The sequence below is a fragment of the Plutella xylostella genome, chromosome 26 (genome assembly GCF_932276165.1).
Source record: "Plutella xylostella chromosome 26, ilPluXylo3.1, whole genome shotgun sequence".
NCBI lineage: Eukaryota > Metazoa > Arthropoda > Insecta > Lepidoptera > Plutellidae > Plutella > Plutella xylostella.
In genome coordinates, this window is record NC_064006.1 from 1,191,419 (window position 1) to 1,204,526 (window position 13,108).

The 13,108-nt window shown below is 37.2% G+C and overlaps 1 protein-coding gene across 1 annotated transcript in view; it reads left to right on the top strand.

Moving 5' to 3' along the window:
• Positions 1-13,108, top strand: part of LOC105398356 (octopamine receptor beta-2R) — a 123,301-nt gene that overhangs the window by 93,092 nt on the left and 17,101 nt on the right. Inside the window, exon 3 of the mRNA XM_038111708.2 lies at positions 11,898-12,235. The gene's annotated coding sequence lies outside the window, so the exon portion shown is untranslated. The remainder of the gene's footprint in view (positions 1-11,897; positions 12,236-13,108) is intronic.

Consider the following 13,108-nt stretch of genomic DNA (forward strand, 5'->3'; position numbering starts at 1 on the left):
TTTGAATGAAATTTGGTATACCTACATATGGAATAGATAGACCCTAAGAAAGAACATAAGTTACTTTTTATTCCGGAATTCCCACGGGAAAACTTTTTACGCGGGTTGAATAATAAGTTGTTGAATAATAAGTTGTACTCATTCAAATACGGCGATACGGCTCGCGATCTGTCACGTGAGTACAAATGTACAGCGAAAAGCGGGTGACTTGCTTGCGAGTCAAAAAGATTAAAGAAAGAAAGAAAGAAAGAAAAAAAGAAAGAAAAAAAGAAAGAAAGAAAGAAAGAAAGCAAGAAAGAAAGAAATAGTTTATTCGCCTTCAAGAATACTCAACATGGAAAAACACATAACAATACAAATTAGGTAGGTACACAATAAACAATATGTTATGGTTGCCAATCTCCATTATAATGCCTATTAGAAAGGCTGCGACGGAAATTAAAGTAAATTCTAGATTCTAGGGACTAGGTCCTTAGTGCTAGGTTCTAAAATAGGCATTATGAACATTATTTTTGTACTTTTACTTTTTCGAAACTACGCTTTAATGTTGAGAACGCATGACGTCGTAATACAATAGAATAATTCGACTTACAAAATATTGACACCAAATTACCCATAAAAAATAATATTACAATTTGATCAAAATATTTACGTTTTGAGTTGGTAGTATTCTGGTGCACTGTTTAATTAACTTTAATATTGCAGACGGGGTCATTAAGCTAGCCTTTTCCGTTTAGGAGTAACTTGGTGCTATTGTCACTGGAACTTTTTCAATGCTCGTGAGTGTATATTGCGTTTCAAGAGTAGGGGGGCTTATCGCCACGTCACAGTGACCCTCGCGTGTCTCCTCATGATGGTCCTTTGACACGACCATCACTAAGATAAGTGGTTAATTTCCTTCGGTTTATCCGGACGGGAAGTATTATGGCGCCATTTGTATGTTTGGGTTTGTTTGATGGGAGTGTCTTGTTCAGGATGTGCGGTGTATACTTATACTCACGAGCAATGAAGAAGTTCCACTTACTTACCAAATGTTCACAGTCGACATCAGCAGACCACAATAAAAAATAATACTTATACGTTTTTAGTTGGTAGTATTCTGATGCGTTGTTAAATGTGCTTAAATTTGCAGACGGCGTCATTGACGGCGGCTAGCCTTTTCGGTTTAGGAGTATAATTTGGTGTCTTTCTCACATCAATGTTCATATGGAATTAATAAATATTCATTTATCGTTTCCTCCTTTTCATAAACCGGTGTTGAAGTTAACGATATATTTCAGTCTAGCAACCGAAGCAAGTTTTAATAAGAAAACTGCATTTTTACAATGAACCTAAAACAATTTAAAGTAAACAAACTACATAATTAGTATGTAAAGTGCCTCTTTAAACCGACACTAGATGGCGTGAGGGTTCACTAATGTGCAATTTCCGCTTAAGGCCGCTCGCTTGGCTATCCGAACCTTCTAAGAAGAAAATTCTTACATTTTACTTTATTTTCTGCTGTAAATCTTGCAGTTTTGCTTGGAATGGCTTACTGTACGGAACAGTGGAAAATCTTATTATTTTTAAGGTACTACTAGTACCTACTTATGTAAGTATTTAATTTTGCAATGCACAAATGAAAAAGATTTTGGATAGGAATAAAATAGCTCCAAAATAATAGAATATAAAGTTATCAACTTTCTTAGCATTATATGCTAGCTTAGAATTTCTTAGCTTAGGTATATATTTATTTATTTATTTAATTCTTTATTGCACAGATATAAAATAAATGTACAAAAGGTGGGCTTAATGCTAAGAGCATTTTCTACCAGCCAACCTACAGGAGGTACAGGAAAACTGGTACAAAGATGTGCAAAAAAAAAAACCAAAAAAAAAAACATGAAAGATGAAAGAACTAAAAACACGTCACTTAATATTTATCTAAATATATATAATAACAGGGTACACTACATAATTCCGAATTACTTTTTTACGAATATGAAAATAACGATTTTTATTATTACGAATTTCAAAGTTCCGAATAATTCACAATCCCGAATTTCAAGTTTCCGAATAATGACAATCACGAATAGTTGATAAAACGAAATTTCAAACAACAGATTTATTAAAATGACGAAAGTCAAATTTCCGAATATTATAATTTCGATGTTTTAAATGTACGATTTTGTATTATATCGAATTGTTAAAATTACGAATCCCGAAGTTTTAATATTCCGAAAATACAAATCGCCAAATGTAATTTAGTTGACAAGAAATAAGTAGTTATCTATTATACATGTATTTTTAAGCTATATTATGTGAAACGCTCCGCTCCGCTTCGCTGCGCTCCGCTTCGTTTTTCAATATCTATGTGCACCTAACACGCTCCTCCTCGCTTTGCTCGTCGTCGCACCTATCTTTAGGTTTAGGTCCCAAGGTTTTTAAGGTTAAACACAGTAAAAATCCGAGCAATTGTATTGCTTTCTTGTGTTACTTAACAAATACTACAAATAGTTTTCTATTTAACAATTGTTTTGCTCTATATTTGAAACGCTCCGCTCTGCTTCGCTGCGCTCCGCTTTCTTTTTCGATATCTATGTGCACCTAACACGCTCCTCCTCGCTTTGCTCGTCGTCGCACCTATCTTTTGGTTTTGGTTCTAAGGTTTAAAAAACGTTTAGGTTTTTTTTGACAAAATCACAAATTATCATATTTCCGATCGGGATTTGAATTTTTCGTGATTATAATAAATCGGTATTTTATTTTTCGTATATTAAAGTAATCGTATTTTTTTACGTTCGTATATTTAACAATCGTAATAACAAATCTTCGTGATTATAATATTCGAAATTATAATTTTCGTGATTTTTATAATTCGGTATTTAATAAAATCGGTATTGGAATATTTCGTAAATTACATATTCGGTGTTATCAAATTCGGAAAAACGTTTTTCGGAATATTTGGGTGTTCCCATAATAACAATACATTCTAATACTTATATAAATTTATACAAAGGATACATAACTATAATAGGTATACATATAATATATAAAAATACAAAATAATAATATAATATCCAGACAGGTACACGAAAATGCTATCTAATTAATTGGCGGAGATAGTGAGCGCGGGTTAGTCGCTTGAAGATGTGGCGAGAAGGGGCTTTTCTAATGTTCTCGGGAAGATTATTCCATAGGCGAACGGCGGTGACAGCGAAAGAGTTAGACATGAAACCGGAATGGAAAGAGGGCAATGCTAAAAGATTGTTATGGGAGGATCGGAGATGACGAGTGTGAGTGTCAGAAAGAAAATCAAACATGGATTTAAGGTAGGGGGGAGTATTTGGCTCGTGGAGAACGGAAAAAAGGAGACATAGGATACGTAAATTCCTACGATCACGAATGGGGAGCCATTTTAGCTGTGAACGGTACTGAGAAACGTGATCATATTTACGTAGCCCAAAAACGAAACGGATACAGGTATTCAATAAGCGTTCAAGCTTATTGAGTAACACCTCGGTCAGATTCAAGTAACACACATCCGCATAGTCTAAGATAGGTAGAAGCAAAGAGTTTACTAAGGCTAGTTTGGTGTGTTGTGGAAGAAAGTTTTTAAGGCGAAGCATAGAGTGGAGGGAAGCGTAGATTTTGCGGGACACTTTGTCTAACTGTTGCTCCCAACTTAAGTGCTCATCTATGATCAGACCAAGATCATTGACAGTTGGAGAGAATGGTATCACACGACCGTCAAATTGAACTGGTGGAACAGTGGTGTAGTCCAGACAGGATATTATTATTATTAAACTCTTTATTGAACAAAATAAATTGTTACAAAGGCGAACTTAATGCTAGCAGCATTCTCTACCAGTTAACCTTTGGTGATGTTGAAAAAGTGATTGGTAGTGCTTACGATAGAAGATGGTCTAAATTGAGTACCTAACCAAAATATTAATATAACTATACCTATACAATATAAGTAAATAATTATATACATGATACATACATACATACATTACATACATACACATATACATACATAAACTTAAAATTACTATCATCATCATCGCATAGATAGGGATCAGTTAAGCTGAATGTTCTGCTCTTGGAGGTAGTGGAGACGAACTTTAGATTTAAAAAGATCTATAGACTTAGTTTGCCTTATATCCAGTGGTAACTTGTTCCACAAGCGAACCGCTGTCACAGTGAAAGAATCAGAATACCCTGCCGCATTATGCTCTGGGGTACGAAAGAGAAGATTGCGACTTGACCGTTGAGGACGGTCAGAAAAGTCGAAGAACGTGAAGCGTTCTGTTAGGTAGGATGGGGCACAAGAATTATAGACTATACTATGAACGAGGGATAAAATATGAGCATTCCTTCGGTGACGGATATTGAGCCACTTGAGTTTGTTACGAAGATCAGAGACATGATCATACTTACGCAGGCCAAAAATATAGCGAATGCATAAGTTGAGCAGACGGTCGAGTTTATCAAGTAGCTCTTCGGTGAGATCAGGGTAGCACACATCTGCATAATCAATAATTGGGAGCAACAATGAGTTGACTAGCGTAACTTTGGTAGAGTACGGCAGGAAGTTCTGTAGGCGTTTAAGTCCATGCATGGATGCATAGATCTTACGGCTGACCTCAGAAACCTGCAGCTCCCAAGACAAATTGCTCTGTATGTGGAGACCAAGATTTTTCACATTGTCACAATATGACAAGCTAATTCCATCGAACACGACAGGTGGTAATGGACCAAGTCTGGCCAGGTGAAACCTGCTGCCCACAAACATAACTTGCGTCTTTGAGGGATTAACAAGGAGACCATAATGAGCTGTCCAAGTTTTGACTGCTTCGAGATCGGCACTCATCTTGTTAATAGCCTCTAGGACGTCATCGGGACCACATGAAACATACAACTGAAGGATAGTAGTCTTGAACTTCCTACAATTATTGACTGGCACTTTTTGGGGTTGACGGAAATGCCAAAATACTGCGACCACCGTAGTATCTCAGCGAGATCACCGTTCACCGCCGCAATGCCAGCATCTAGATCGTCAATTTTAGCATGGCTGTAAATCTGCAAGTCATCAGCATACAAGTGGTAGGAGCAATGAAGGTTACATGTGACGAAATTTATAAAAGTTGAAAAAAGTAAGGGGGAGAGAATGCCGCCTTGAGGTACACCAGCAGTCAGGTCAGCCCAGTCTGATACAACAGAAGGCCCGTTACGAATTGCCTGCTGGCGGCCTCGAAGATAGGAGGAGAACCAGCTAACAGCAGGTACGGAGATCTTGTGGCATTCAAGTGCGGCAAGTAACAGGTCGTGGTCGACTGCGTTAAACGCATTACTAAAGTCGACCAACACCAGAACTGTCACCCGCCGATCCTCCATGGCACATCTGATATCTTCTGTCACTTTAAGCAAAGCCGTGGTCGTACTGTGTCCCGAACGGAACCCAGACTGGAAACGATTGAGGAGACGGCCTTTGGTAAGAAATGCAGTCATTTGGCGATGTACAACAGATTCAAGTACTTTTGACAGGAAGGGTAATATGGAAATAGGACGATACTCGTTGGGAGCGGAGGGGGCTGGAACTTTAGGGAGAGGAAGGACGTAAGCTTTAAGCCAAAGTTTAATATTCAGTCTCAAGATGTTATTGGTCCGATAAAAGGTATCTCGAGCAATTTTAAATTTATTTAAATTTTAAATATAAATTTTAAATTTTTTATAGGTATCATTATTTTAAATTCGTTGTTTCAGAATTCCTTTAACATCAGCCCAAAATATCTAATAACTAATAAGCAAGAACTCAGAATAAAATCAACGCAATCCTCAAACATTCTTTACCAGCAATCACAACTTTTTACACCACCTAAAACCACCGTGAATAGAACGGGCATCGCCAAAAACAAAGACAAGTGCCTATGAAAAAAAAACCTGGGTCCGTTCCATTACATTCCCATTAAACGGGCGGCACGAAATGGAATACAAAAGAAAGTTTTACCCGTTAATTGTACTCACTAATGCCTACATAACGAGACTGTTCCGTACAAAGTTAGATTGCTATTCAATGCTAGTTTAAATATTGTTTGCTTAGCTTCCGGTCTATGCGAGCCTGGTACAACGTTTGGAGTTCTTGTTACGTATTCGCTGTAAAAAAAACACTCGTATACTGAACTACTCCAATACATAAGCCCTCAGTTAGTACCTAGTAAATTTTGAATTCTACTTATAATATTCTGTGAGAGGAAAATTTCCTGTACGTGGCTTTTTGCTTTTTCATGTAAAATTTTGTGCATATCCCCTTATTGGGTGTTGTTAAATTTACTATGTATCTATATATATATAAATAACACATAACACAGGTTCTGCCTAGCTTGGGGTCGGATGTATGTCGGCCGTATGTGAGATGTCCCCACATATTATTATTATTTCGTCGCAGTCGTAGAACAATGACGGATCTGCAAAACAGCAACTTTACAGGAGAGCCAGTTAAAGTTTTTAAACAACGTTTTGTTCGATAAAATGAAAATGGCTGAAGCAATTCATTTGAAATTTGGTCACATTATTATACGAATGGACTTTTGCAATATAGGCTATATAATTAGTCTGTAATAAGTCTAGTTTTCCTGAAAAATCAGATAGGTCATTGTTCTATGTATCCTACTATGTCGCATTATATGATACGTCGTTTTTTTCGGACTTTTATTGCGTATATAATGGCGTATTATACTTTTCGTCGTTGTTTTAGGTAATATATGGAAAAATTCAAAGACGGATCTTTAAATAACCTATTTAGGAGGGTGCTGATTGTGCTATATAATTTTTTGTTTAGGTCCTACTTTTTTTTACAAAATACAAATATTTTATAAAATGTTTTTTGAAGACCCCATTGTGTCCCAGCATCAGTCAATAATCATCCAATGCTAAACATAGGCCTCTCCCAAGGAGCGCCACAACACTCGGTCCTCGGCCTTCCTCATCCCGCTACTACTGGCTTCCAGCCTACGGTTGTCCTTGTTTGTGACTCGAGAATTCGTCCACCCCAACGGTTATCGGTTCTTTGGCAGATGTAGCCAGCTCACTGCCACTTCAACTTGCACATTTTGACATCTATGTCGGTAACCTTAATCCTCTGACGGATACCCTCATTTCTGATACGATCCATCAGAGAAACCCCAAGCATAGCACGCTGAGTGACTTTAAATAGGTGGACCAGTACTACCGTCAGTGCCCACCTATCTGTCCCATACGTCATCACTAGCAAGATGCACTGGTTGGAGAAGACTTTTGTCTTCAGGCTCTGATGATAAAAGTCTTCTTCTCTGATCAGGGATGGCCGAGGAGAATATATGACGGAGTTTCCCAACTCAATTGTGACCCACTGCTGGGCAAATGTCTCTTCCTGGGTCTTCCAGCTATCCTTGTCCATGGCCTTCTCATTCCAGTTCCTATTAAACACGTCTAGGTCATCCCGCCATCTTCTTCTGGGTCTGCCCCTGTGCCGGCGGCCGTTATCGGCTACCCATTTGGTGGCATTTTTACCCTACGGATAGGTATGGCTGCATACGACAGACGTGCGCCGCCTAGCCTCACTTCAGTTTAGCGGTCTTAGCACCACGACGAAGGACGCTATCTCGCCCAAATAAATTACTCATTGAATATTGTACTTCCTGCCTATCTACCTCAACCCTACGTTTCATGCTGTTGGTCATGTCTGTTGTCTTCAAACGGTTCATCTTTAGTCCAACTTCAAGGCTTGTCGTGGATAGCTCTCGCAACATTTGTTGGAGCTCGGGCGTTGAGTGGGAGACTAGGGCAATATCGTCCGCAAAACTAAGGTTTGACTATTTTTTTACTTCCGACATTGATGTCCTTGTCCTCCCAGGACTGTGTCAACTTCTTGAAGACCTCTTTGAGGAATATTGTAAAGCGTGTACAGCGTGGGTCGCCTTGCATGACACCCTTTTCAATCGGAAACGTTGGACCAGTACCAGGTTTTTCCAATTTTACGTTAGCTGAGCTGTTTATGTACCAACGAGTTCGACGATGTAGGTTGGATGAATTTTGTGGTGTTAAGGGCGGAAAGTATTGCTTGGTGGTAGATAGATACTGTCGAAACCTCTGGTATAGTCAATAAATGCAAGGTAAAGTGGTGTGTTAAACTCAATTAACTTTTCAATAATCTGAATGTGCGTGTATTATATGGCTCGTGGTAAAATAACTTGGTCGAAAACTGGCTTGTTCTGGTGGTTGATGTTAGTTCAGCAGATAACAGATGCGATTGTGAATTATTTATACATGTGTGATGTCAAGCTAACGTGTCTATAGTTTCCGAGGTAGGATTTCACACCCTTTTTATGGAGAAGTCAGTATAATGTGAGAATTACAACATAATTTACGGAGATTTTTTCCTGAAATTAATACATGAATAAAGTGGGCTCAGCTATTTTTAAGAGGAAAAGCCCCAGTATAAATCGAATGCTGGTGATTGTGAAACCGCTGAGGGAAATGATCATCGCCAAGCAGTTCGAGATGATCCTTACATAGCTACGGATAAGATGATACCAATTTCCTTAATTATTTACTGCCCCTGGTAGCTGTTAATACAGAAATTTAATGTTTGATGTGGATTCTGCGACTGACTTTGGTTTGTATGTTAGGTAACTCATGCGAATGGCTGGAAAAACATAATTCCAAACCTACCCGCATGGTACCGTGCTCCCATCGTCACCTGCCTCTGGCGGTTAAGGTGATGAACAAAAAAGTACTTACTTACATAATTTTACATTGTTTTTTAGCACATAGTTTTAAAAACATAATAAATTAGCTAAAATATACTGAAAAATCACAAATTTATTTATTTTCCATTGAAAATACGTAATATTATGAAAGAACAACGACGTATCCTAAAATAATCCCAAAGAATAACGACGGTTATCTACACACGACTACCACTTATCCATAGAATAATGACGGTTTATACAAAACACCAATAGTTAGGTCATAGAACATAGTCGCATTTGAAATACCGTCACTAAATTGAACAAACAAACAATATTGCTTTTTTAAAACACCGTAACTAATTATTAACTTCTCAATGATTTAAGCGAAAACTAGAGTTTTTATTTAATTAAAACAAAGTCCCAAGTTTGACGACGGATTTAAGAGACCGTCTTTGTTCTATGGGAGAAGTATAAAAAATATATTTACTTGGAAAACAGAACTTTTTAAATAATAATTATAGCAAAAAAACATTTTAAGTACTCATTACGTGTTCCATGTGCTCCTACATAGAACACTGACAGAACAAACAAACCGTCTCGCGGGAGCGGGTCGCGGGGGGTGAGGGTGACCGCAGAACATCGACGGGACGTCACAAGCGTCCATGTACTACGCGAAAAAATCAAAACCGTCAGTGTTCGACTCTGTATTTCACTTATTATAAAAGATTTAAAAAAAAACTTTTTTTGTATTAACACTGTTCTACGACTGCGACGATTTATTTATTATGCCCCCTTCCCCTATCCCTTTACAGCTCAAAAATTATACTTTAATAATTACCTCTTGGATAACGAAAAATAATAAAATGCCAGCGTATGTGTCTTTGGAAAAAAAACTGTTTTAATAACGTATTTTTTTAAATAACGGGATCATCATATTTAGCACACCCTGCATAAAATAAGAGTAAAAGGGTTGTCAAATTAAGTTTACACAAATTAAGTTTCCCAGACTGTCAACTCCTTTTGTAATTTTGAAAGCGCCGCAAACGTAACAATCTTGTGAAATTAATCGTAGAATTCCTGAAACCAATGCCTTAAGAAGTTCTGTTTTAATTAAACCCGTGAAACTGAACGAACAATATCAGGAGGGTCACTCTATACTGGCGAAGAACTGTTGTGCGGCATGCAGCGGGAGTCTCTTCAGTGAAACTGCTCTTTAAACTTAACCAGTTTATTTATAACTTTTCACTAAACGCTAGTTCACAATAGGTAGCTAATCTATAGCTATAGCTTCAACACCGATGTTCACGACGCGCGACTCGGAACAAAATTTAAAAACGTGACCTATGTATGTATATACTGTTTATACTGTTATACTGTTTATACTGTTTATACCGTTTATATTATTAGCTTCTCTATGTTAAATATTATAGTTTATAATTAATGTTAAAATTTAATGTAGATTTTATATCTTTATTATGTAAGCAAAAATAAATAAGTTAATTTTTTTTACTTTCTATTACTTACCTACTTAGTATAATATTACCTAGATTAAACAACTTGCTATGCCCTACAGGGCACTATGTTAAGGACCATTATGTACATAATTTTAAGATCAATGTAAAACTTACATAGTTGCAATAAACATATTACTATTACTATTACATAGTTATTAAAATGACGAAATGGGGAATGCGCGTAATGCGGTGTTGGAATTTTAGTGTGCGGACGTAACAGAACGAACGAACCAGTACTGTCGTGAAATCGGCAGGTTTAATACAACGAGATAGACTCATGGCTCGCAGCAGCGCTCCGTAACTTAGTTTTTCTTCACATAGAGTGACCCCCAGATGCTTGAAAAGGCCTATTGTGTAGAATGGCATACGTATTTTATTGCCTGACCTTTTTAGGGCCTTTGTTTTATGAAACGAGCTGAGAAGAGAGCAGGGTGTCTTTCATTGTGTTTTTGGGAAAAATACTTCGGTCGGGGAGGTTTAGTTTTGAATTATTACTTATAATTACTGGAAGCATTAGCACTGTTTATTGTGACCAGATGAACTGCGGCCGCTACGGGTTCGTTATGATGTCGATAAACTCGTTAAATGTGCGACCCACCAATCACAGCGCCGTATTTATGGCGAATCATGATATAGTGACGTTTGTCTACTTTGATAACGAACCGATGAAGCGGCAGCTGTACCTACCTGAACATTAGTTAGGACTTTAATGTTCCTTAAGCAACTCAGAAATTTCACAAAATGTATCCATTCAGATTGCGCACTGCCTAATTTTGGATTCTGACATACGAAAATAAATAAATAATAAATAAATAAATATTTGGGGACATCTCACACACGGCCATCCGACCCCAAGCTAGGCAGAGCCTGTGTTATGGGAATCGGACAGTTGATAATATCTACAAAATACATAGAGAGATAGATATTAAATTTAAATATCAACACCCAAGACCCGAGTACACATATCTGTCTTTAAACAAATATCTGACCCAGCCGGGAATCGAACCCGGGACCTTCGGCATAGCAGTCAGGGCCACTAACCACTACGCCATTCGACCGAAAATACACGAGTTAAGGTGGTTTACCACCGAGAGATGTACTGTTCACAGAAATTAAAACACTCTTTTCAGAGGGGGGCAAAAACTAATCTTATTCCCAAAAATATATCAGATCCGTGAACAGCGCATGGCTTGCACCACAATATAACGAACCGTCTGATTTGTCGCCACCCTGCCATTTTTGTCAAAGCCTGGTGCCACCCTAATGACCCCATTTTAATTCTGGCTGAATCGGTCTTCATTTTATGCTAGCTTCTTAGAAATGTTTAATTGAACTTTTGTACCTATTTGTTTTTTTTTTGGAATTTCCAAAGTTTACAACTTTAGTAATTAAAAATGTAGCAGGGAATTCCCTGTATTACATGCTTATATTGTATTCTTCTACTGTAGAAGGAAAGTATGTTTTATATTCATAATAAAAAATACATAGTATTGAAAAACTCCTTTGACATTATACAGTAGCATCGAAAACCTCGCAATGCATCGTGTTTTATATTATTCCACAAAAATAGCGGTGATACTAAAAGCGATTTTTTCAAGACAACCTTTGGGTGGAAAGGTACAATATATTACTTAAATCATTTAAATAATTATTTTTTTCGTTGTTGCAGACTGGAAATGGCGTGAAAATGCGAACAACGGATAAAACCCCGAAGCACACACTCCCTTCATTCGAAAACGCATTGGAAACACAAAATTCAACATACTCTCTAAGTGAAAATGTATGTTGAACTATCCACAAAGCATCTGAGAACAGAGAGAGTGAAAAAGAAAAGAGAGAAAAAATATCTAAAACAAAAGACTGTGATAAAGAGTACGATTCAAAATTGTTGCTGAAGAAACAATCGGTAATGATGAAACAGGAAGAGTTGGCTGCAAGAAGAAGTCAGGGGAATAGAATTTGTAACCAAAGGTTGCATACGAGGATAGTGAAGCAAGCGAGATAAAGGTCAGTGATGTTTTTAATACACTTTTACTATAAGGCGTTCGTCTTACTGTGGTAGCACTCTCAAGGAATGAAAAAAATCCAGTGACAATAGCACCAAATTAATAGTAAACGGAAAAGGACCACTTAATGACGCCTTGAGTAATATTGAAGTCAACCTTAGTCAACGCTTAAATTGATGGTATGTATGTATGCATGACATACGGAGAAATCGAGGCATAGTAAAATGGCTTATTGCAAAAAGTCATCATGTATTACTTTCTCTGCTCCAAAATATACACTTATATATTATTTTTTCCGTCTCCCACTCACCTAAATAAGGCTCTTACATCCTCTTCTTAGATATTTAAAATGCCAACTACTTATTTTACGACTACTTGTGTAGTAAACAAAAATCGTCAGTACGTATTCATTACCTGAAATACGCAAAATTTTGTTCATCTTTTAGTTGGAAACTTTTGTGAAGTATAGAATTTCTTGGGAAAATTTGGTAGGTGTATCTTAGGTGGGAGATATATTTTTAAACCATTGTTTGGGTTTCACAATTATTATTATAGGAAATTATCTTGTAAGATTAGATATAAAAAGGTTTCCAGGTCCTGTTTTTTACCTTTTCATGAAGTATTGGTTTTAATATTCATTTATGTAATAGATCATAAATTATGGCTTTTTTCCATAACTTTTATTTGACTATTGAAAAAGGTCTTCAATCACAACTCGCAATCACTTAAAAGTACCTAATTAAGAACAATAGAAACATAGAATAAACTTATACTACTAGTACTACCACTGTAATGTAGCAGCTCAGCAGGAGCTGGTCTGGATCACCGGGGAGCGACCCCTGGGCGAATCGACCTGCCTGGCCTCCCCCGAGAG